General features: G+C 35.7%; 1 long non-coding RNA gene across 1 annotated transcript in view; it reads left to right on the plus strand.

Moving 5' to 3' along the window:
* Positions 1-277: 277 nt before the first annotated feature.
* LOC123651221 overlaps positions 278-24,402 on the plus strand; it is a 31,847-nt gene continuing 7,722 nt past the window's right edge. The window contains exons 1-2 of the long non-coding RNA XR_006739776.1: positions 278-492; positions 17,461-17,543. This is a non-coding gene — a long non-coding RNA (uncharacterized LOC123651221). The remainder of the gene's footprint in view (positions 493-17,460; positions 17,544-24,402) is intronic.

The following is a 24,402-nucleotide window of genomic DNA, read 5'->3' on the forward strand; positions in this document are numbered from 1 at the left end:
CTGAGGCTATGTTTGGGTCAGTCGTAACCACAGATACCCTCAATGATTTTAGGATCTCCTAAAAAGTATAAAAGGTTATGCTGCATTTTTATTAAACAGAGTTTATAAATCAAATGGGACATTCCTAAACCCTGGGCTGTGTTTCCGTATGTCTACAGACTATAGGTATTGAAATACTCACCTACACTTTAGGAAAAAAACAAAAAAAACTCACAACATTTTGCAAAAATTGAATAAATGATCATTTGAAGCAAAAGCATGCAGTTCAAAAGCTAAACCTCCCATTGGAGAACAGAAAATTTAATGAGCTTTTAATGGAATGCAATGCTCAGAGTAGTAAATTATTTGTTAGTTGACGATGCAATCAGCATGCTGATTAAGGTTGCTTGGTTTTTTGCTAAACATTAACTGAATGAAAACGGGTAGTCCTTGTTCTGCTTGGGGGGCTTTAAGGAAGCAAATGGACTTTCAGAACAGAGATTGTCAATAAAGGTGAGTGCACTCCAGGTGTCATTTGAATATGATGATAAAATACTTCTGATAAATATTTAAAAGCATTTTAAATCCACAATGCTCGCCTAGTGTATTGTGGACTCTGTTTAAAGAAACAGTGGGCCTTAGCAGGCCTAACAACAACCCCTCTCTCTCTCTCTAGAAAGAAATATCTAGATCTGCTTTCTTTTATTGCAAAAGAGGAAGAAAAAGGGGGGTGGTATGCTTTGAAAATGTAAGTCAGCTTGGACTCCGGGACCAGGAATTGTTTGGGTCTTTGGAATGGATACTTAAAAAAAAGATAAACAGGACAAAAACCAAAACAAAGGAAAATATTCTAACAGCAAATAAAGGGAGAGACATCTGTTTCTCTGGATAGATTGGGATAGAAATTTAATTAAGCAGTCCTGCTAGTCCAATGTTTTAAAATAATTGCTATTAGAATACGTATTTGTATATTTTAATTTATAAATGATGGTATTCTGAGGGCAAGAACTATTGTGATGTCGGATTTATATTCTGTCTAGTTTAGGACATTTCAAGGGGAGTAAAAGAAAAAGAACAAAAATTGGAAAAATTATGTGATGATTATTTTTATTGTTAGATTATTAATGCAGTTTATAAGGTATTTTATTTACCAAATATGAATCGATATGTACATTAGCTATACATTATTGTTTCTGGGTGAGATTTTAATAACTAAATCTGTTTAAATTGCTAGATTTATTTCTCCCCTGCCAAAAAGAGGATTTGTTTGTTTGTTTCTCTCCCTACAATTGAAGAATTATGGGTTTGTAGGTTAATTTTCTTTGAACAGCTACAAAGTTCTTTTTCTATAAATCCTAATTAGTTTCATCATTGGTGATTCTGTGGCAATGATCAGGTACCCTTAAAATCCGATAAATAACCACCTCTCACTTTTAACTATTCCTGTTTATGACCCAAGAGGTTAAAAGCCTTTGACTGGCATTTGACTTCTGACCTCATATAAATGTTATCTTATCAGTTCCTGCTTGTTAACTTGTATTGAGTGCTTGTCCCTGATGGCTTTTAGATAAAGGGTTGTGGGTTTTTTCTTTTTAATATATTTCCTATAGGAACTAAACCATTTGCTTTGTTCTATGCCTAGTGCACTCCACTCTACACAGGAACCTGCTATAAATCTGTTCTAAAGCCCCAGATATACTTTTATTTATTCTTGATGTTATTTTAGCTTAACTTTAAGGATAGGATTTTATGATTGAGAATACATTTTTATTTTAATTAATAACAGTAATTACTAGTGATTTTAATTCTCTAACATGTTAGTCAGGAAGCTGGTTAGCTTGCTATTCTCTCTCTCTCTCTCTCTCTCTCTCTCTCTCTCTCTCTCTCTCTCTTAATATAAAAATATTTTTAAAAATTTAGCTCTCCATTTTGTAGCAGCATGGGATGAGTTAGAGGGATAATTTATGGAAATCTTGTTTTCCCAGACTTCAAAAGTCCGCCTAATGAGAGAGTCATCAGTACGATATATCATTAAAAAAAAATAAAATCGAATCCAGACCATGAACAGGGCATTTTTGAACTTTTGAGGAGGAAGGTGGCGGCCTGGCGCCTGCCTTTGCCCTCTGTCCTGGGAACTAAGAGGGATTTCGACCTTTCGGTCCATGTGCAGCTGTGTGTGTGGCTCAGAACACACTGGAGTGTTCCTGTGTGTGAGTCCAGTCACTATGCACAAGCCTAAGTCCATTTAAATGTTTGCATTTTAATCTCTCTCCATACCTCAGTGGCATCAGGGGGGCATTCGAGGCAGATTTGGTGCCTTAGTGGCTGCCTCATTTGCAAATGACCTACAATGTGATTTCTAAACTAAATATCACATTAATTTCTGCGTGGAAACAGGCAGCAGCGAGGAGGGGGAAGAAGGAAGAGGCAGCCATCTTGGCGTCACTTTGCCTTCCAGTCTCCTTCTCTCTCCCCCTCAGGCTCACTGGTGAGGACATCATCTTCATTTTTAATTGGCCTCCAGTCTAATGCAGGAGGCACAGACAAGAGACCTTTGTGCTCGTGTTTGGAGCAGAGAGAAGTTGTAGCCTCTTTGGACTTTAAATAATAAGTGCGACTCTAGACAAACTACACCGATTATTCTCTATCGTTCTAAATAAATGTACATATAAATGAAGCATATGCCGCCGCCTGTGAGAGACCTGTACAAAACCTATTAGGGGAAACAAATGCCTGTTTGGACCATTCATTTACTGCTATCTAAAGAATTAATATGTCAGGAAAGTTATCTGCCCTCCCTCCTCCCCCATGCTTTCTTTTCTCCCCAAACACACACTCACATGCACACACATAAACACACACACACCCAGGCCCCCACCATGGGGAGATGGCAACCCTGGGAACTTTTTTTTGTTTGCTTTGTTTTTTGTTTTTCTGTAAACAGGAATTCCCTTTCTCTTAGATCCTAAGCATTTTAAGAAAGAGTGCAAAGGAGCAGCTCCCATTTTTTTTTTTTAATTTTATTTTAATTTTCCGTGTGGAGAGCTGGCTCTGCGAGGTCCCCACCCTGCTTTCATCATGCTCATGCTCCGGCAGCACCCGGGCTTAAAGCAGCTTGTCCTAACTTTTCATTCCAACCATTGCTTTTCTCAAAGTGGCCAGAGTTTAAAGACTGCAGAAGCAAAGGGAAAAGCAATACCCCGGCAGGGGGAAAAACAAACCACCCCCCAAACTGGTGCTGGCATTCACGGCACTGACACATTCTCCACTGTTTTCTCTGTAGTTATCGCACAAAAGCCCTTTCTTCCCTGTTTTGATGTGTTAAAGACTGGGAAGGAGGAGGACACTTGGAAGTGGTAAAAGAAGTATTTGGAAGCACAGGGGAAGGTGTTTCCCCTGTGAGTGTCCAGTGTGTGTCAATAACATGTAGTTAGTAGTGGTTTAATATTAATTAAAAATTTTTAAAGGGAAAGGGGATGAAAAGTTTTCTTTAAGCAAGTTGTGTCCCATTTGTTGAACTTTTAGCTGTCAGTGCTGCCTTTTTCTGTGTGTGTGTGTGTGTGTGTGTGTGTGTGAGATAAGGAGTGCATTTGAGGCCAATCCTTTTGCTATCTCTGGAAAAAAAAAAAAAAAAAAAAAAAAAAGGATAGCCAGAATCCCAAGTCCCCTTGAAAAGGGTATGAGTGGATCAATAACAAATTATTGTCTAATGCTGGCATTTGGCAGAACAAACCACAAACTTTTTACTCCTTTAATGTCTGTAATCTGAACTAATTTTTCTAGCCAATATTATTGACAGATTGTTTTGCTGAGTGAAACAAACAAATATTTGAAGGACAAATAATTACTTGATTTCTAAACACTCTCCTATTCTGACAGCTACAATAAATTCTCTGAGTTGAATCCCAGAGTCCCTTACAATTGCGCTTAGCACCATGGCTTTAAAAAACAAGATTTAAACACATAAACTGGCACCAGTTACACCAACATTTTTATGTACATTTAATTAATCTTTGAATATATTGTCAGTCTCAGTATATCTAAACAGAAAAGGTATTAGATAAATAAATAAATAAATAAATAAATAAAGGAACTCCCTAAACACTTTTGATGGAATATTTTAAAATCATTATAGTTGGTAATACTTTCTAGTTATTATCATTAGAGGAAGAAGAAGATGAAGGGAAATCAAGGCTCTTGTTTTTCTGCATCGTTGTATCTTCAAGCTTTATAAAGTTACCTAAAGAAGTATTAAAAGATACAGCTTTTATAGGTTTATAAACTTACCCTAAAAATATATTAAGAAACATAGTCCGTCGATTTGATTTTTTCCTACTCCTTGCCAAAAATCAAACCTGTTCTGTTTGGACAAAGCGGAGACTTCTGTGATATCATGGACCTTTTTGTATTTAAGCAAAGTCACCGAGGACATAGAGTCAGAAATAGCAAAATTTTTAGGACTAAAGTTATCCCTTCCTGTGTGAAGACTGATCCAGATGGATTTTTAATTTCCTTTGGTCTTTGTCCTCTCTCTCTCTCTCTCTCTCTCTCTCTCTCTCTCTTTCTCTCTCTTTCTCTTTCTCTCTCTTTTCCTATTTTCTTGATTTGTGTAAATTAGCTTTGTTCTTTCTTATTAGGATGCTTAATTTGAGCATAACCTCCCAGCTTGATTCTCATTCTTGATTCCCCAACTCGCCTGGGTTTGGAATGGGGAGTGGTTTTCCTTATTTAAAAAGCTTTGCAATTCAGACTCAGGGAGCCAGACCTTTCTTGTTGTTGTTGTTGTTTTAGACATGCTGAAATGGGACATGATTTCAGGACCCTTTATCATGGACATTCATCTGGACATGCTCAAAGGTCACACCCGAGGTCATAAGCCATGTTCGCATCCTTCTTATGGGAAAGCGATAAAAGAATATCCACAGGCATCTGATACTAGGGGCCTGGCCTGGACATACACCTTGCCCTCTTCCCCTTGGCCTTGCTGGCTCTTGAAGAATGAATACATTCATCTTCAAAGTTGATGCTTCGAAGTGACCAGTCAGATGCTAGCAGGTCAGCTGGCTCTCCTCTTGGACAGAGGATCCATAAATCAGAGAAACGTTGATGGGATTGAAAGAAGAAGGTAGTCCAGCCGGAGGGAAGCCACGTAAATCTCTCCCGGAGCATTGTTCCGGGGTAGGGAGTAGGGGTGAGAGTTAGGGTAGCTCCTGGGGCCAGACCTGTTATGAATGCCCTGGCCCTCCTGCAGTGGGTGCTAACTTGTGCATGAGAGCTGCCACCGCCCTTCCCAAACACAGGCCGCTTGGAAAAGTCAAGCACTGCTGAGGCCTGATTTTCTTAATAGTCAAAACCAAGATGCATTTGGGCTAGGATGATAGGACAGCTCCCTTGAAAAGATTATTTGAACTACAAAGGCATTCATTTAGGGCTAGCGATGTTGCAAAAGGGCCTGCTAGAAATTAGCAGCCTGTCCTGGTATTTGGAGAGCAAGAGTGACAACTTATTGGAAGTTCTCAAGGAATCATTTATATTTCACACTCCACTAGGCAGCTGATTTGAGATTGTCTGTTAGCATAACAAAGGCTCTGAGCCTGTGAACTTCAGAAACCTTTCGACCTCTTAGCTGCTGGCATGAATAGCCCCCAGTCCTGCCTATAGAGATCTCCCAAAGCTGCCCTGTTCGTGGCTAAATTGTTAATCAGGGTAATTTAATATAGTTTTCAATATGCCTCATCTTTTATTGGGAAAGGTATTCACAGCTTCCCTACCCCTGAAAAAAAGTTCTTTTATTCAAGTGTGAGAGGGGCAGCTGCAGACAGACCCTCATCCCTTGCTCTCCCTCCCCACGCCCCCTCTGTAGCAGCAGCAATGTTCTGAGCAGCAACCATAGTGAAGGGCCAGAAAAAGAAACTCCAACTACGAGCCCTCTGCATGCACTCCAACCTGAACCTGAAATTCTAGCCTATTTACATGAGGAACCGACAAAACAAAAACCAGAGGCTCAGCCATAACTGAAACCTCAGAGCCAACACACACACACACACACACACACACACACACACACACACACACGCCACACCCCCTTCTCCACCCTCCATTTACCACCACCCTTCTCCTCCCTCCTCATCTCCCAACTAAGCTTCTCTTCTGGCTCCCAACAAAACGCACCAGACCCCAAGGCCTGCTGATTTTCATTTCGCTCAGTCTTTGGAGGCAGCCCACACAGTCCTGCAAGCTCCTTCACATGGCCACCCTCAGCCTGATGCCCGCAACCTCTCCCAATGGCACACACACGAACCCTCTCCCCCCTCCCCGCCCCTTGCACACCATCAATTCACATGCACATGAATTAGCTGAAAAGAGCCAGAGCACAAATATATTCATTTTAATCCAGTTAAGACCTAAGAGGTCTCATAGGATATTATTCAATAGTTTGAAAACCAAGTATAAAACTCAGATTTTTGCTATACCGTTTCATCTCAAATAGGCCCACAGCATGCCTTTCTTTCACCTTCCACCAGTACGTATTGTAAATAATAAATAAATAAATAAAGTGAATAAAAAAACAATCGCAAGCAAACCACCCAGCTGCAAGCAGATACTGCTCAAATATTATGAGATTGTCTTTTTCTAATGACTGTGTTTCTCATCTCCATGTGCAAAGTCTGAAGAACAAGTGAGTACAAAGGAGAAAAAAAAGTGAAATTATTATCTTTAAAATTTAAAAAGGAAGGCTCCAATCTCTTAATCTTATTTTGCCACATGAGCATTTTAGACATCTGTAGTTTTTATCTTTCATTTCCATGGGAGAATGTTAAAACATCTGGGAAAGGTGTCTGAATATGTCCTGATGGCTATGGTGGTGATTTTCTGTGTAATCGTGCTCTGTCTTTGTGTGTCTTGCTTCTTCCTGGAACAGCCATTGCTCATGTGCCCTGTGTTGGTTGGTGTGTTTGTCGCTCAGCTTCCTGAAGTTGGATAAAGCCAGGATGTAGGGCCTGAAGTATTTTCTTTGAATTTGCTCTAGTCAGAGTGGTCCATGATGGGGGTGGGGAGACTGTCTTCACCCAGTTGGGATCCTAACGTAGTCTCTCAAAACTGCTGATGGATGGGAGACAAATTTCTATTTACAGAATTAGGTAAAGGATTATTTACTTCTAAAAAAGAAAGTACAAATATAGACCCACAATTAATAAAACAAAACAGATAACCCTATCACTTTCCCAAAATAATTTTCCTTGGGGTTAAAAATAAACATTTAAAAAATAGGTTTCCTGATCAGTTTTAATATCTAAACAATGCCTAGAGGTGATACCTTGGAACAGATAATATAATAAGTATATCTGGTTATACCATGGCAATCCTAAAATCTGAATTTTTCTTTTTCTTTCTTTCTTTCTTTCTTTTTTTTTTTCTTTTTTAAAAAGGAATCTGGCAGCTTTAATTTCAGTGTTGTAGAAGTGTTTTTTTAGATTATAAGCATTTTTTGTCACTAATCTGTGCATTATTTATTTTAATGATGAGCTTTTTAGTGTATTTTATCCTGTAAGTAGTGCTTTTCATTTTCTTGATGTCTTAAGCCAGAATATTTAAAAAATATTAATTGACAGTTACTACAAATCAGTGGATAAATATTTCTGGTTTCTCTTTTAAAAAGCCAGTTATATGAAATCATTTCTACATAAAACTAACAGAAATTTCACTTTTAAAAGATGTTTAAAGAGAAAAAAATATCATTTTTAAACCCAAGAAAGAAAGAAAAAATACACAATTTGCATTTTTCAGTGCTTTGGCTTAACGTTTTTCCATTAGTCTTTTCTTCATTAGAATTTATGATCCATGTCCATCATTACACTTTCACATCTCTGATTTCTGTTAAATTTTCTAACAGAGGTTAATAAATATAAAAAGGGGTAAAAAGGCCTACTTACTTTCATGTAAAGTGCTCAATATTTCAAGGTTATTTATATTTGCATTTAAATTTTTCCATAGTCTAATTATTAAATCTTGAAATTAATTCTATTTGGAGTGAGGAAGTAACAGGAGGACTTTTTTTTTTTTTCTTAAGGAATTAAACAACATGATTTTGCTAAATTACAATGTTTTCTTGAGGTTGGGCCATCTAACAAACCCTCTCTAGCATGGCACAGTTTGGGCTTTATATTTATGGAAGTAAAAGCGTTGGGGGGAGAAGGATGTATATCTGGAATGGTGTTTGACAGGGGGAATGAACGCAGACACCAGAACAATTATATTACAATCCCATTGGGAATGCCAGCACCAAATTTAGCCAGACGGATGGGGTACTGTCTAGACGGTCCCTTTTGTGTATCAGCTGTTTTTTCCCTGCTTTATTGCACTGCCTGAATGTATGAGTTGAACATGCATATGGATCTCACACACAACCATTCCTGCAACCATACATTGCTATTAAACTTCATCTCATTTGGCTCAGAATTAAGCGTTGTGTATTCCTACTATATCCCCTTCACAGTATTTTGTAATTAAAATGCAACTTCCAGCATTAGTGGTTTAATAAAGGTCATAAGCAAAAGTAGGAGGTGCCTAGTCTGTTTTTCTATATGAAAAAAGATGAACTAGGTAAACATTTCTATCTTCTCATATATGTCCACCTCTTTTTCTTTTCTTTTTTCCACACAAGTAAAAGAAATCCAGAAAGAACAGAAATAAAACAATGACAGGAAAGAGGCATAATGGATGTAAATTACCCACCCTTACTTTGAAAAGGGCAAAGGATGGGAAAAAAAGAATATTTATTAACTGTTTACAGTGTAATTAATGGTAGTGTGTGTGGGTTTCCTTTTTTTCCTTTCCTTCTATTTGGTAAGCCAAATAGAATTCAGTAACCAAGGTTTTTGTGAGGTCTTAGAAATAGATTCCCAAACTCTTTTAAATATATGTTTACAAGATGGCTATGATGCTGCTGGGCAGATCGGAAATCCCAGAGACCTTAACTACCAGGATTTTGTTTGTTTGTTAAGATACTGCAGGAAGGCTAGGACTTATTTATCTGTGATGGCAGTATCCACACGAAACATTCATTGTTCAAAGGAGCAGGAATGCACCCCTAAACAGGAGGCATATCCCACCGGTAAGAGGTACTAAGGTTGGATGCCTTTCCTAACAACCAAGAATCTGAAATGAGCACAAATTAGTTATTCCAATTAGAAAGTGAGAAATAGAAGGACATTAATGCTAATGAAAGTCGGTATCAGATCTACCTCTTTCCATGAAGGGTTTATCAGCAACTTTGTCTATAGTTACCAAGAATTAAAAGGTATAAGAAATTGGAATTCCACAAAATGTAAGTAATTATAAATAAAAGTATTGCCTTGTATTGAGATCAAATGAATCCACTGTTTCAAGAAAAAAAGAATCCCATCTTTCAAAGCACAGACAACTTTTGTTAATATATACACACAAACTATTTGAAGCATTTGCTGAAAATTTTTTACTTAAAAAAATGTTAAAAGTGTTTGCCCTTTAGGGGAGAAATCAAAGTTAAGTTAGTGATAGAAAAATAAATTTAATCGTTGGATTTTGGTTTCATGCACTACATTTTCTCAATAACTAAATATGGATTTTTTTATTTTTAAAATAAAAATTTTCATACTTTATTGCTTGAATTCAACAACTATATCCTACTATGGACAATAAAGATTTTATCCATCTTTTGAGGACTGATTATTGAAGAGAGGGCTAGAGGAAAGAAAAAGTAAAATTTATACCCAATTTTACTGAACAAGATAAGACTATGATTTATTTTTTCAGTTTAAAACATCAGATCACAAATCAACAATCATAAGACATGATCAGTGACACAGAATTGAGGAAATTTCCTTGTTGGGAGAGGGTATGGAACTGGAACAATCAACAATGAACATGGAGACCTTGAGTAGGCACTTGTAGGCATTGATGTTAACAACCTCTGAGGTCTAACTTCAGTGTGATTGAAGGGGGAAAATGTAACCAAAGGCTGGGACAGAGAGCAAAAGAAACCAACACTGAGAAATAAGAAAGCAAGAGACAAATGGGGCAGGAGTGGGGGAAGGATGGGGAATGGTGATTGGGAGTGGGTGGCACACAGGGTTAGTGACTGAGAAAGAATGAAAGAGGGAGCAGAGAATGAATATTCTAAGCATTGTTTTAATCTAAAACAGAGACGCTTCCAGGAGAATGAATTTCAATGGATCTGAGCCAAAAATAATTATAGAGATTTTCTTGTTTTGTTTTGTGAATGAGGAGCATCTCTTTTCTCTGGATATTTGAGAGGGAGAAAGGACCAGAGCCAGGAGATTGAAGTGATGCCCCTCTGCCCCTTTACTTTCCACACAGCATAGTAGCGACCTTTCTTTCTCCCCTTTTCCAAAAGCTATTGGCACCAGATTATACTAGGAAGAGGGAAATGGCAGCAGCTCTCAAACCTGGATTTTCTATTTTAACAATAGCTTGTTTACTTTGATAAGGCTGAAGTATTAAAATTGGAAGCAAGATTGGGGTGGAGGGGCAGGGATATATATTTTAGATTCTAGATATAAAATTGAGCTATTTTCAACTAAGAATATCCCCCTACTTGAGATATTTGAAACTTCCTTTGGGGTTTGTTTTACCAATTACATTTGTTCTCTTGTTTTTGATCATCAGTAGCAGGCTATTAAAGGAAATAAAGTATTCTCCCAATTTTTCTTCATTTTTCTCTATGATATAAAATCTTTATCTTGGAACCTTTTTACAGGGAAAATATCATTTGTTAAAATAGCTATGACTGAATTTGTGAGAAAGCAAGATAATATACTTCTCATGAAAGCAGAAATAAAAGGCTTTAAACCAACATGAAATACACAGGTTTGGGACAAACCCACTAACATTAATAGACTTGTGGGAGAAAGCAATCATAAACAACTCAAAATTAATATCCAAAGACTACTGCTTTTCTTAAGTTAAATTGACTTACATACAAATCACAAATCACTCCATTAAGTACTGACTGAACTGTCCAAATCTTTTTCTTTTTTTTCTTTTTTTTTTTTTTTAGGTGTTGTGCCATGTTAAAGACCCTGTTGTCCTTTTTAACATTCAAAGACGTTAATTCTACAAGTAAGTTTAAGGTTCCATTTTGTCTTTGTATTACCCGAATTTTTTTTTTTTAAATGTATTTCAGAAAACTTAGAACCAATTCCTTTCCTCTATATCATATTTTGCAACTTGCAAAAATTATCTTTTGGTATTATCGACATTTGACTGTTAAGTTTAATAATTTAATTATCTAGTAGAAGAACAACATAGAGAGTTGTAAACTTAATGGGTTAACACCAAAACGACCTTGATACAAATTTAAAATAATAAAAAGTATTTATGTTATGTTAGAGGTCAAGATTATCTATTGGCTTAAGCACAAACATCTCAGAAAGTAGTAAAAATAGATATATTTTCTTTAAAAATTTTATATATACAATTGTTCCTGTTTTTCTGTCAACAAAAGTACATATATAGTAGTTGGCAGTAAAGTTATATAATTCTATTATATACTTAAGTGTTTTTTTTAATTTTTTAAAGATGGAAATGTCTTCATGTACATGGAACTTTATTTGGAGATTTTTAAAACGTATTTGAAATGTCACTGTGAATATATTGTATAAATCTATGTATATGAATTTTATAAATTCACATTTAATTTAATTATTCATATTGATTCACGTTACATTTTTCTTCTCCTGAATTTCCTCCTCCTCCTTTTTCTTCATCTCTCTATTAAAAGTAATTCATTCACAGTGGTAAACTAATTTTTGAAGCAGATTTTACAAAATAAAACCAACAATGATTTTCGAAGAACTTTTAAAAGTATTCAACTTGAATTTGTTAGCAGTGGTTAAAATAAATATTTAAAAATTCAGGGTACTTAATCACACTAATCTTAACATATTTAAAACTCAATCCCCCAAATGAGTAGATCTACCTTTTTTAAAAGAGCCATAATTAATATTAATAACCAGAATAAACACTAATATGCTTTAAGATAAGATACATATATCAGATTAATAACAAATATTTATTTTCCCAGATTTTAAAAGAAAACTTTACTTTTTAATATAACTTGCAATATAGGAAAACATTTAGTAATATTTAATGTCTACTAAAAACCCCATATATATAATTTGAGAATTCTATTTGGTTTTACTACATCATTAAATTATTGAGCAAAAATAGTCTAAAACATTTAGAATATGGCATACAATAATTTATCATTAATGGCAATGCAATATATCACATCAATATGTGTATTTACTATCAAGCTCTAGAACTGATTAGGAAATGAGGAGATAAAGATAGATATACAATTGATAAGTATCCTAAACATATTAGCAATAATTAGCAAGCTAAAATGAATATAGAGCCATGGATATGTGCACCAAGGTTTCTATATTTTATTAGAGTAGACTAGACTTTATAGATATGCTAAATGTAGATGTATTTGTCATTTGTTTGCATCGGTGATCATGTTACAAAATGAATTGTTAAGGTTCTGTCTTGACCTTTCCTTTTCTTGCCCCAAATTTCTTAATCACTTTCAGAGCTTTGCTCAGAAAAATTACATAGAACTGCCTCAAAGGAAGTCTTGTTTGTTTGTTCTTTTTATTTTTTGGTGGCATGGAGTCCAGTATGAAAATATGGGCAGGGGGAGGAAGTAGCAAGAAGCAATTGAAAGGATTAGGATGGAAACTTCCTCAAACTTCACAGGCTTGTGTGCTGGCCACAGATACCATTATGGTGTATAGATAAGATATGTTTAATATTAAGACTTTTTAAAGTGTCTTTACACTCCTGAAAATTCAGAGGCAAGGCCGAGCCTCATTCCTTAGCCTACTGTGTTGGTCCAGGAAGCCTGGCTCAAGAGTCTCATCCAGCTTACCGGCTAGGGTTTTGTCACTTCATGTCACAACCTCCACATTACTTAACTGTAGTCTTAAAATGTGTTAAACAGAAATGCTGATATAAGCCTAAATGTAGCTGTATTTGCTATTTCTGCTCTAAGTTCATTCATACTGGTGGATTTAGTTAAAGGGCCCAGAACAGCCATGCTTAACAGTAAGGCAACAAAATCCTCTTGGCTTCACTGGGAGCTAGGTACACGTCAGAGCAGAGGGAACTCACTGCAGATATTTGAGCTACGTACCTTCTATAGAATGAACACATCATAGGTGTCCTATATAATCTAAAGAAAAATATGCTGCATTACAAATAAACCCCCATTAGCTTCCCCCCCCCCCATTTTAAATGCTATTTTATATATCTTAGACACAGAGAATATGCAGTAACATCTATGATGGTAATAGCTGACTCAAAATAAGAACCACTAGTGATTCTAGGTGCCTATTGAATCATAATCAAGAACTACCTGGCAAGCATTAAGTGACAATTAAGGGCATTCTCGCTAAAATATTAGATGAATTGATAATAGAGAAAATGGTCACTTTGGCAGAAAAGTCAACAGAAAATAGCAGTAATTATATGTGCCTTGTACACAAGTATACTGCATTACCTCCAGTGTGCAATGTGCTATTAAAAAAAAAAGTATGGTACCTCTTCTGGATAATGTAGCTGCATTAGGAAGTTTTATGGAATGGCTTATTTTCCAGAGCACAACATTTAGCTTTTCCACATGCTTTCTTGGTAGAATTTCTCCTCCCAGTTAAGAACTGGTTTTCATCACACAAGTGCATAATTATTTTTATGCAACCAGCAATAATTACTTGTTTTGTGTATCTCTACTAGAGTGATTCAGTGTTTGCTGTTCTACCTCATAAAATGCATCTGTATTGGAGGCATGTGAAAAGGAGTATTGACCTTATATAATATATTGCTACATTGGTAGGGGCACACAGCTCTAATTCTTTGTAAAAGGCACAACAGTCTATATTGCTTTGAGTTTTCCCTTTTGAATGCTATGTGAGTGTTCCGACTAAAGCAAAAAACTGGAGGTAACTGAAGACAAGAAACCTCACAACATGGAAATTACTCAGTATACAAAGAAACTCCCCCTCAGATAGATGTACAATGGGTGACTGAATAAAAAGGGCTGCTGGAGGGATTTGTTGATAGTGGCATCATAGAAAACTCTGGAATCAGTATTTGTAAGATTTGTCACACCAAAAAAAAAAAAAAAAATCAAACACAGATTTCAAATCATTCAAGAATATATAATCATTTTATGTCACTCACAAAGCTCTCCACAAATAAAAATGAAAATTAAGCAGAGCCTCTCCTGCCAGTCTTCTTTCATCTCACAGCAGTCCTTCTCTTCCTCTCTTTTCCTTCCAACTCTCATTTGTCTGTTGTTTTCTTCTCTTTCAAGTTCCCTTTCATCCTGCTTTCCCATGTCCCCCTTTAGTCTTATTTAACCCGCGGTGCCAATAAAACTAAATAGTCTATTTAAAACAAATGAGTCAGGGCCAAAAAATACGGAATTGGTGTCTGCCTTCTTTTTTAATGAAACTATATACCTGCAGCGTTGCCTTTAATTTTTTTTAAAATCATTTTTAAAACAAAACACAAAAGGAAATACTGGAGAATAGAAGTGCTGGTGAATGTTTCTGGATTTACATTTATAAATACATGTAATGTTAAAGGCACTGAAATCCTTGTGAAACTACTTTTGTGCTTACTGATCCCAGGGTGCAGAAAGAATTAGCTTATCCAGGAAAACTGAAAGTCATAATTAGTCTCATAATCGGGTCTCATCCTACATTTTTTTCTCATATGGTACTCCCAGTGGGAGTTCTGCATGAAAAGGGACTAGCGGATTGGGCATTAATAATGGTATACTTGTGAAATATGAGCTTTTTCCTATAGTGCTAATCAATGAAATCAGAAATCTACCTTATCTTGCTCTGATACTCTTCAACCAATTAAAAGAATAACATCAATAGATTTTTCAAACTAAAAAAAATTAATAATTCTTAGTTTTAAAAATTACTCTTAAAATTATAAAATAAAAACGAAAGCCATTTCCCCCCTAATTTGATTACTCTGGTCACTCAAATACCTTATGACTGACATGACCAATTGATTTAATATATAGATCCTGCCCAAATAAAACAAAAAAAGTGTAATAGTTTTTACAATCCTGAAATAATGATGTTTTGTCATTTTTGAAACAGAAAATAACTCCTTTTAAGAGTTACATTATGATGAACTGCTAACTAGGCTTATAAAAGTAGGCAAATGCAATTATAATTGCATATCTATCTAAAGCACAACCCTGCACAGCTCTAAAAACCCTAACAATTTAGACAATAGTTCATCAACAGGTGAATAGATAAATGGTACTATATTCAAACAATGGCATACCATTCAGCAGTACACAAAAATGAAAACATTGGAAGAATTTTAACATAATTACAAAGAGGTATGAGAAAAAATTTGGAAGTAATGGATTGGTTCATTATCTTGACTGTGGTGGTGATTTTACAAATGTATACACATGGAAAAACTTAAAAAAATGCTACAGTTAAATATGAACAATCTGTAATATATCAATTTTACCTCAGTAGAGCTATTAAAAATAAAAGGGCCAATTAGAATGGATACAGCAACCAATCAGAAAAGATGTTAGCCATTGACAAAATAATTCAGTTGGTAGGTTTTAAAATTACCTACGTAACTGGAATCATGTATAGTTGCCCATAAAGAATTTGGGGATTAAGATTGCCCTCTTTATCTTCTTTCTGATATTTATGATACCTGCTTTAACTCAAAACTACTTCCTATTTTTTTCTTGTTAGAAATTGATTTGGTCCTGAATGAGGGGTGAGCATCACCAAGTTTTAGATTCTGGTTCCAGCAGTGCCACAACCGTGTGACTGAGGGAAGATGACTCAACCCATGTCAGACTAACAATAGACAATTGTTTGAAGTGGAGGTACTGGTGTATTAAAAGTTCTTTCTCCTAGAGATAATAGGATCCATCCAATAAGCATTTCAGTTTGACAGTTGTGTGCGTTGTCACAACATCTCTGAAGATTTCTCTTCCTCTTCTTACTACTGTGTTTGATAAAAATGGAATAGGGAGATGAATTGGGGGGAGTGGTACGGTGAGCAAAGGAACAGAAACTACCTGAATATATTTGTCTTAGGTAGATATCACTATGTGAACTGATCAGTTTCAATCTACTTTAATACAAATTTATTAAAATCCACAATAAAGTACAAAATCATCAAAACCAGTTTGGCTCAGTGGATGGAGCGTCAGTCTGCGGATTGAAAGGTCCTAGGTTTGATTCCAGTCAAGGGCATGTACCTTGGTTGTGGGCACATCCCCAGTGGGGGGTGTGTAGGAGGCAGCTGACCGATGTTTCTCTCAATCTCTTTCCCTTCTTCTCTGTAAAAAATCAATAAAATATATTTAAAAAAATAAAAAAATAAAGCACAAAATCACCATATTACAACTCTATGCTAATTTCTCCCATAGGAAATTAGCTTAGTAGATAGGTTCAATGAGCTGTTCTTTGCAATATTTTAACATGGAATCTGGAGGAAATATTTGTAAGGTTTTTTGTCATTGAACCATTTGGACATGGAGAATCTTATCAGAAAAAAAAAATCCTGTATTCTCAGAAGATATGTGAAAAATGTCTGTGGATGAGCCATTTCAATGATATCTTTAATGAGCCCTATCTCCTATCATCTAATAACTTTCCTACCCACTCTTCTACAAACTTAAAGTCCCTCCTTTTTCTCTCATTGATCCATTAACATAAAGTCATTTTCTAATGCACTATCATAAGTAATTACAATTAGAATGGATTTATTAATTAATGGCTATAATAATCATTATTAATTACTCTTAACTATACAGCATTCCATTTAATGTTTCATAATTCTTCATCTTTAGAAAGATAGAATTTAGAGTTATCCCTGAGGACAATGGAACCAGGACATCAGTTAGGGACTATAGTTAGAACAAAGAAATAAAGGTATATAATACTTAAAAATGAAGAGCTAAACAGACTTTGCAAATCTCCATGTTTATTTTGCTTGTATCAGATTAAATTTCTAAAAATTGAGAAAAATCAATATAATTTCCAAATTTCACCCTGTGCACTGCTTTTATTCATCAATTATTCAAGGCATATGATGATCTCAGATTTATATTTATGTAGAACTATAATATTTAAAAAGGACAATAAACAATTTTATCTATTTTCACTAAGATTTTTACAAAATAAAAAATTAAGAGAAAATAGTTTTTTTTTAACCCAGACTGAAAATTATTTGCAAGAAGTTGATGTTGATTGAAAAGACAAAATCTTATTTTAATCTGTGTCTGAGGAAAGTTATTGCAGTATTTTAGAATATTCCAAGCTCCCTGCATTTATTTCACCTAAAATGACATCCTTTGCTATATAGCATATTATTTATCTATATCTAATTATTTCCATGTGTTTTTCATTCTTCTAGATAAAGACCAACATATTATATCAACACTTTCTCTAAAACAATGAAAAGTGGCAAGAACAAATTTTACAGAATTCTGTTTCAAAGTAAGCAAAATTATACTAGGGAGAAGCCTAAGCAAATACTACAAATGCTAACAGCTAGATAGGGGATAAAGGCTAAGTTTTTTTCCCTAAGAAAACCTAGAATGAAGTTAAGTTAGATGAGATATAAAAGACATAAGTTAGACATAAATTTTACATTTTCCCCAATTAACTAACTCAGTTTTTTCTTCTACTGACCATTTTTGGTTTAATCTAATAATCTCCTACTTGGATACACACTTGAAATATTTTATCCCACTTCTTGAGATCATGTATTTCAAGAAAGATGATGTACAACAACTTTTAAGATGCCATTGTACTAGAATTAGAAAGTGTACACTCTGATATTAAAAATGGCCTGAATGAAAACAAGGATATTCTGCAGGACCCTACAAATCCCTCCACTGCTGCTCCCTGGTTTCCGTGTCAGTTACCTTGGTTGGTTTTAGTAGTCACTCTTACTTTTTTTAAAGAAGTTTTTTTAGCAAATGATGCTGGAACAGTTTTATTTCCATACACACTCAAAGATAGACACGTGCAGAGAAAACAAAACAAAACAAAACAAAAAACCCAAAATTTAATCCACATATTAAAACGAACTCTAAATGGATCATAGAACTATCATTAAGAAACTTAATGAAGAAAATAGGATAAAAGCTTTGTAAAATTAGGTTGAGCAAAGAATTGCTATATAGTTAAGAGCATAACCTATCAAAAATAAAAAAAAATAGCCGAAACAGGTTTGGCTCAGTGGTCAAGTGTCGGTCTGTGGACTGAAAGGTCCCAGGTTCGATTCTGGTCAGGGGCATGTACGTTGGTTGCGGGCACATCCCCGGTAGGGAGTGTGCAAGAGGCAGCTGGTCGGTGTTCCTCTCTCATCGATGTTTCTAGCTCTCTATCTCTACTCCCTTCCTCTCTGTAAAAAATCAATAAAAATATATTTTAAAAAATAGTATTTTATCAAAATCAAACATCCTTTTCATCAAAAGAGACTGTTAAGAGAATGAAAAAAAAAATAAGTCACCACTGAAAAAAATAATATCTAATAATGAAACTGTCCTAAGTGTATAAAGAACTCTCAAAGCTTATAAATAAGAAAATAAACAAAATAATTTAAAAAACTGGAAAATTATTTGAACAGATAATTTGTGAAAGAAGATATAAAATGGCAAATAAATATATGAATATATGCTAAATATCATTAGCCACTAGAGATAGCTAAATTAAAATTATCATAATCATTAAAATTTGTAAAAGTAAAAAGACCAGCTATGCCAAGTGCTAGTAAGGATATAGAAAACTGGAACAATCACTTTGGAAAACAGTTCAGCAATTTCTTAAAAAGCTAAGTATACATTTATACTATACCCAAACACTCTGCTCATTCATAAGTATTTATGACTCACACAGAGAAAAGAAAGTGTATCTTTATACAAAGTTTTATACAGGGATATTCATAGCAGCTTTACTTGTAACATAAAAACCTGGGAATAATTCAAATAAGTAAATGAATAAATATATTGTATAATGTAGATATAATGAAATATTATTCAGGAACAAAATATAAGGAACTATTGATACACACAATATGAGTTGTTGAATATATATACATAATATGCTACTTAAATATATACTAAATTTATGGGGGAAAAAAGATTAAGTAAATGCAAACTAATCTATACTAAAAGAAAGCAAACCAGGGAAGGCATCATAACAGGGAATGATGGATATATTCACAATTTTGATCATGGTGATGGTTTCATAGATGTACACGTTTGTCAAAATTAAATATACTATGCACTTTAAACATGTACATTTTATGACATGTCAAGTACGCTTCATTAATTCTCTAAAAAATACTCCATACCCAAATCTATTCTTCCTCATTTTACCAAAAATCTACTTTATTTCATACTAGAGGCCCGGTGCATGAAATTCATGCATGGGGGGGGTGTCCCTCAGCCCAGCTTGCACCCTCTCTATCTGGGACCCCTCAAGGGATGTCCAACTGCCTGTTTAGGATCCCTGGGCAGTTGTACATCCCTCTCACAATCCAGGTCTGGCTCCCAACTGCTCACCTGCCTGCCTTCCTGATTGCCCTAAACTGCTTCTGCCTGCCAACCTGATCACCCCCTAACCACTGCCCTGCCAGCCTGATTGATGCCTAACTGCTCCCCTGCCAGCCTGATTGCCCCTAACTTCTCTCCCCTGCAGGCAAGGTCCCCCCTAACCTCCTCAACTGCTCTCCCCTGCAGGTCTGGGTTCCCCCTAACTGCCTTTCTCTGCAGGCCTGGTCACCCTCACTTCCCTCCTCTGCTGCCTGGTCACCCCTAGCTGTCCTCCCCTGCAGGCTTGATTGACCCCAACTGCCTTCCCTTGCAGGCCTGGTCACTCCCAACTGTTCTCCCCTACTGGCCATCTTGTGGTGGCCATCTTGTGTCCACATGGGGGCAGCCATCTTGTGTATTGGAGTGATAGTCAATTTGTATATTACTCTTTTATTAGATAGGATAGAGGTCTAGTGCATGGGTGGGGTCTGGCTGGTTTGCCCTGAAGGGTGTCCCAAATCAGAGTGTGCATTCTGTTGGGGGTATGGGGTGGCTTGGGCGAAGGGCCTGTGGTGGTTTGCAGTTTTGCCATGCCCCCTGGTGACCCAAGGTATCTGGGACTTATTTATCTTTTATAATTAAAACTTTGTAGCCTTGAGTGGAGGCCAGGGCAGGCCAGTGTGGGCGGAAAGCTTGGCTTCCTCCATCGCTGGGGAAACCCAAGCCTCCTGTTCTCTCCAGCTCCATGGCTGCTGGCATTTTTGTTGGGATTTATTTATCTTCTATAATTGAAACTTTGTAGCCTTGAGTGGAGACCAGGGCAGGCCAGAAGCTTGGCTTCCTCCATTGCTGGGGAAACCCAAGCCTCCTGCTCGAACTGTGGGCATAGCCATATTGGTTGTGTTAATTTGCATACTTGCTCCTGATTGGCCAGTGGGCATGGCTTGTGGGTGTAGTGGAAGTATGGTCAGTTTGCATACTACTATTTTAATAGATACGATTCTAATTTTTCAGCCTTTCTCTTGATATAAGAAGACTTACATCTCATAAAATAAGGAAGCAATGGACTGATAAACTTTAATTAAGAAGTTATACATATAGTTCTTGTCCTTACTTCAGTCTTTGGCATTTCCTGTATGACTTCCGGTAATTAAATTTAGCTGCACTCCATGACTCAACTAAACCTAATGTCTGTTTTTTAGGGCTACTCTCACTGCCTTCTTCCTGCCATCTTACTGTACCAGTCCCAAGTTAATCATGGTCCAATGGCTTTGTTAGGGATCTTCTTATGTCCATGTTAGCATATAAATTTGATCAATCCAGAAAAATAAACAGTTTACTTTAATATTTATTTGACCCCCCCTGGGAGGCCAACTAGTAAATTTCTGCATAAAATAGTCAAGAGACAATGATTTGATGATTGATTGGATACTAGAGATAAGGAAGAGGGAAAAGCCATGGATCATGTCTTAATTCTGGCTCAAGAAATGAAGGTAATCATTACTTTATTTATTGAAATGGGAAACCCTGGAGGAAAAGCAGATTTGGGATGAGGGGGATGAAGTCAGTTTTAATTAAATCATAGACTGTGTGACTGTAACTCATCTAAATTTTGATGTGCATTGTATAGTTAAATATAGGATCAGTAGATCAAATAAAGAATAAAGCTATTGAATAAGTATGAAATATTTATTTGAAAATAGAGAGTTTTTAAAAGATTAAACGGTCAAAGTTGTTAAATAAAGTAAAAAAATCATATAAGATATGAACCCATTGGGTTCACCACAAAAGGCTGTTAATGAATACACCTGGTAGAGTTTTAATGAAATGGTGATTTTTTGAAACAAACTAGAATTCAGAGGATGGTGGAATAAGTAGAAAGTGAGGGAATGAATGTCCTGTCCTTGTAATGAAGACAGGCACCAGAATTACGAACATATTTCCTAAAAAAAAACCCTTTAAATAAAATCGTCTACCTCTCCTCCATATCTATTCTCTCATCTTTCTTCTAGGTGTCTCTGCTGAGGCAGTTTATTTTAAAGAAATAATATATATAAAATATTTAGCACAAAGCCTAACACAGAAAATGTTCAAGTATTGATAATATACAATAATTACAGGCATTTTTAATTATCTAGATTTAACCCACTTCTGAAACATGTGGGAAAGCAAATTTTTGTATAGCAAGAGAAAATGTTTCATTATTTTAAATGGGAAAAATGATACTGTATTCTTAGAACATGCAAAACCTTAACCAGTACCCTAATCATCCTTAAACACTTGTAAAGATCTCTATAACGATCCACTATAAAATCACACAATACTTTCCCTTATAAAAGTAATACATGTCAAGGTAGAAATGTGGAAAATATGAAAAACATAAGTCAAGAGGACAAAAATCATCAGTAATTTCACCACTTAGAAATATTTACTAATAAATAACTTTAAGGTAAAGATTTGAATCTTTACTCTTTTTCTTTTACACCTTTTCTCTGCTAATGGTTGTATGATGTACAGTGATATTTCTAAAATGAATCATGAGGAATTAGAAAAAAAGAGATGAAGGGAAAAATGGTACACAAGCTAGAGAATTATTTCTCAAATTCATAAAAAAGAAACTCGTGAGGTAGAAAGAATGGGGAGAGGGTAATTTCTAGAACCTCTTTTTTGCCCAAGGAGAATTTGGAACTTAATAAATCTTAGTTCATCTGTCATCTCTGTGCTCTGCTAATGACAAGATTAAATTGAAGCTACACTTTCCTGAGTACTTATCATTTGCAGATGCAGTACTAAGAGCTTTATTCACATTATCTTATTTTATCCCTGCAGCAACCTTGAGTAAGATATTATTATTTTCAACTTAGATCAGAAACTTAGGCTTAAAGAGGTTTTAAAAACTTGCCAAGTTATATATCTAGTAAGTGGGAAAATGAGGAGCCAAAGAACATATATGTTTAACCCATAGACACAGACAACTGCTTGGTGATGGCCAGAGGGGAGGGCTGAGTAGAGGTGGGCAAAAGTGTGTGTGTCGGGGGGGGGGGGGGGGGGGGGGGTACATCTGTAATAGATATAAAGTTTAAAAAAAGCAAATTTGTCCGGCCATGGAGCCAGCATTCTTAGTCTTTGTTACAGTTTGCTCTCTCTGAAGAAAACCAGGCATGGAAGTGTGTAATTCAGGGAAAGGGACTCAGAGAGCAGTGGAAGGAGATCTGGGGATCTCAGGCAGAAAAAGCTTTCTCATGATTTTTTAGCTTCAGACTGATATTCGAACTCTAAAATATGATTACAAGCTTGAGTTGCTAGATATTTTATATTTGATTAATTGAAAAATACAGTTTAATGAGAAATAACATGAGGAGATTAGGATGTTCTGATACATAGTAGGCCCCAATAGTTTGCTGAATTGAATGATCAGGAGATGGGAATTGAGCCAAGGAACTGAAGATCACTTCTCTGGAATAACTTGAATAATAAACTGAGTCCAACTCCTATTGATGTTTTCCACTTATCTATTTAGAAAGGCTCACTCTCAGCAGACATTGGCTGACTGAAAATACGGAGAGAGAGAGACAAAGACATCAATGAAGAGAGAGAATCATTGATTGGTTGCCTTTTGCAAACCCCCTACTGGGGATCAAGCCCACAAATCCCCTCACCCCTCGGCATATGCCCTTGGCCGGAATCAAACCAAACACCTTCAGTTAGCAGGCTGAGGCTCTATCTATTGAGCCAAACCAGGTAGGGCACCTTTCTTAAACTCAGACTTCTGCTCTTGGAAAAGAGAAGAATATAAGAATTAAAAATAGTCTGATTAAAAATGATCACATTTTGGCTCAAATTTAAAAATAAATAAAAATAATCCTTTGGTTTTGACAAAATGCTTGGAAGACATAGTTTTTGGCTTTTAGTTTCAGGTTGAAGGATGAAACTGTTGTAGAACAGAAAAGACTTTAAGTAAATAATATTTTGGGTGCATTTTCTCAGCTCGGCTTTTAGGTTGGGAATATTCAGTGGAAATATGTTCTTCCCGTGAAGCTTGATGTAAATCACTGGTTTTACATGAAGGCCTATATTAGTCTAGTCACTCATAGACATTTTTATGCATAATTGTTGGGTAATTGTCAGTTTATTTTTGTGATATATTTTTCAAAGCTGCTGTTCTCTGGGGTCTCACATAAAGGAAGGTATTTATCTCATTGGAATTTTAATCACACTACAATGAAAATGAAATGCAATCAATAAAATATAATGCAGGTGTGTACTAAGATCAGCTACCTAATGGTTAGGTTCACATCTATCATTCTTTTACTTTCTGAGAGTCAACTTATAGCAGAATCATTGAGCTAACTAGCAAATCGAAAATACATATCTGTCTAATCATGGGTCTATTATTAATTCCTTAATAAAGTATATGACTTGTTAATGAGAGTTTATGCTGCCTATATTTTTAAACCTCTAAGACTGGGTTGCTACTCTAAAGTTTAAGATTATTGAACATTATTTTTAATGCTAGATATCCCTGTAACATTATGGAAATTAGAATCATAAGATGTTAAAGCAAGAAATGGCTATATACAATAGATTCCTCCTTACCCTTTCTTTTAAAGAAGGAGACAGTAAAGACAATAGAATTATTCAATGTTACCCACTTAATGGTGACCCTGAACCTGAAACCCAGGTCTCCTGGTTCCCAGGCCCTTGCTCTCCAAAACATCAAGCCACTGAGTTTCAAGATTCCAATCTAGAGTATGGTTTTGCAGATATTGTGAATATTGTAATTTGCCTTGCAACTTAAGGGCCTGGTGTGTGTT

The sequence above is a fragment of the Pipistrellus kuhlii genome, unplaced genomic scaffold, assembly GCF_014108245.1.
Source record: "Pipistrellus kuhlii isolate mPipKuh1 unplaced genomic scaffold, mPipKuh1.p scaffold_m20_p_4, whole genome shotgun sequence".
Taxonomy (NCBI): Eukaryota; Metazoa; Chordata; class Mammalia; order Chiroptera; family Vespertilionidae; genus Pipistrellus; species Pipistrellus kuhlii.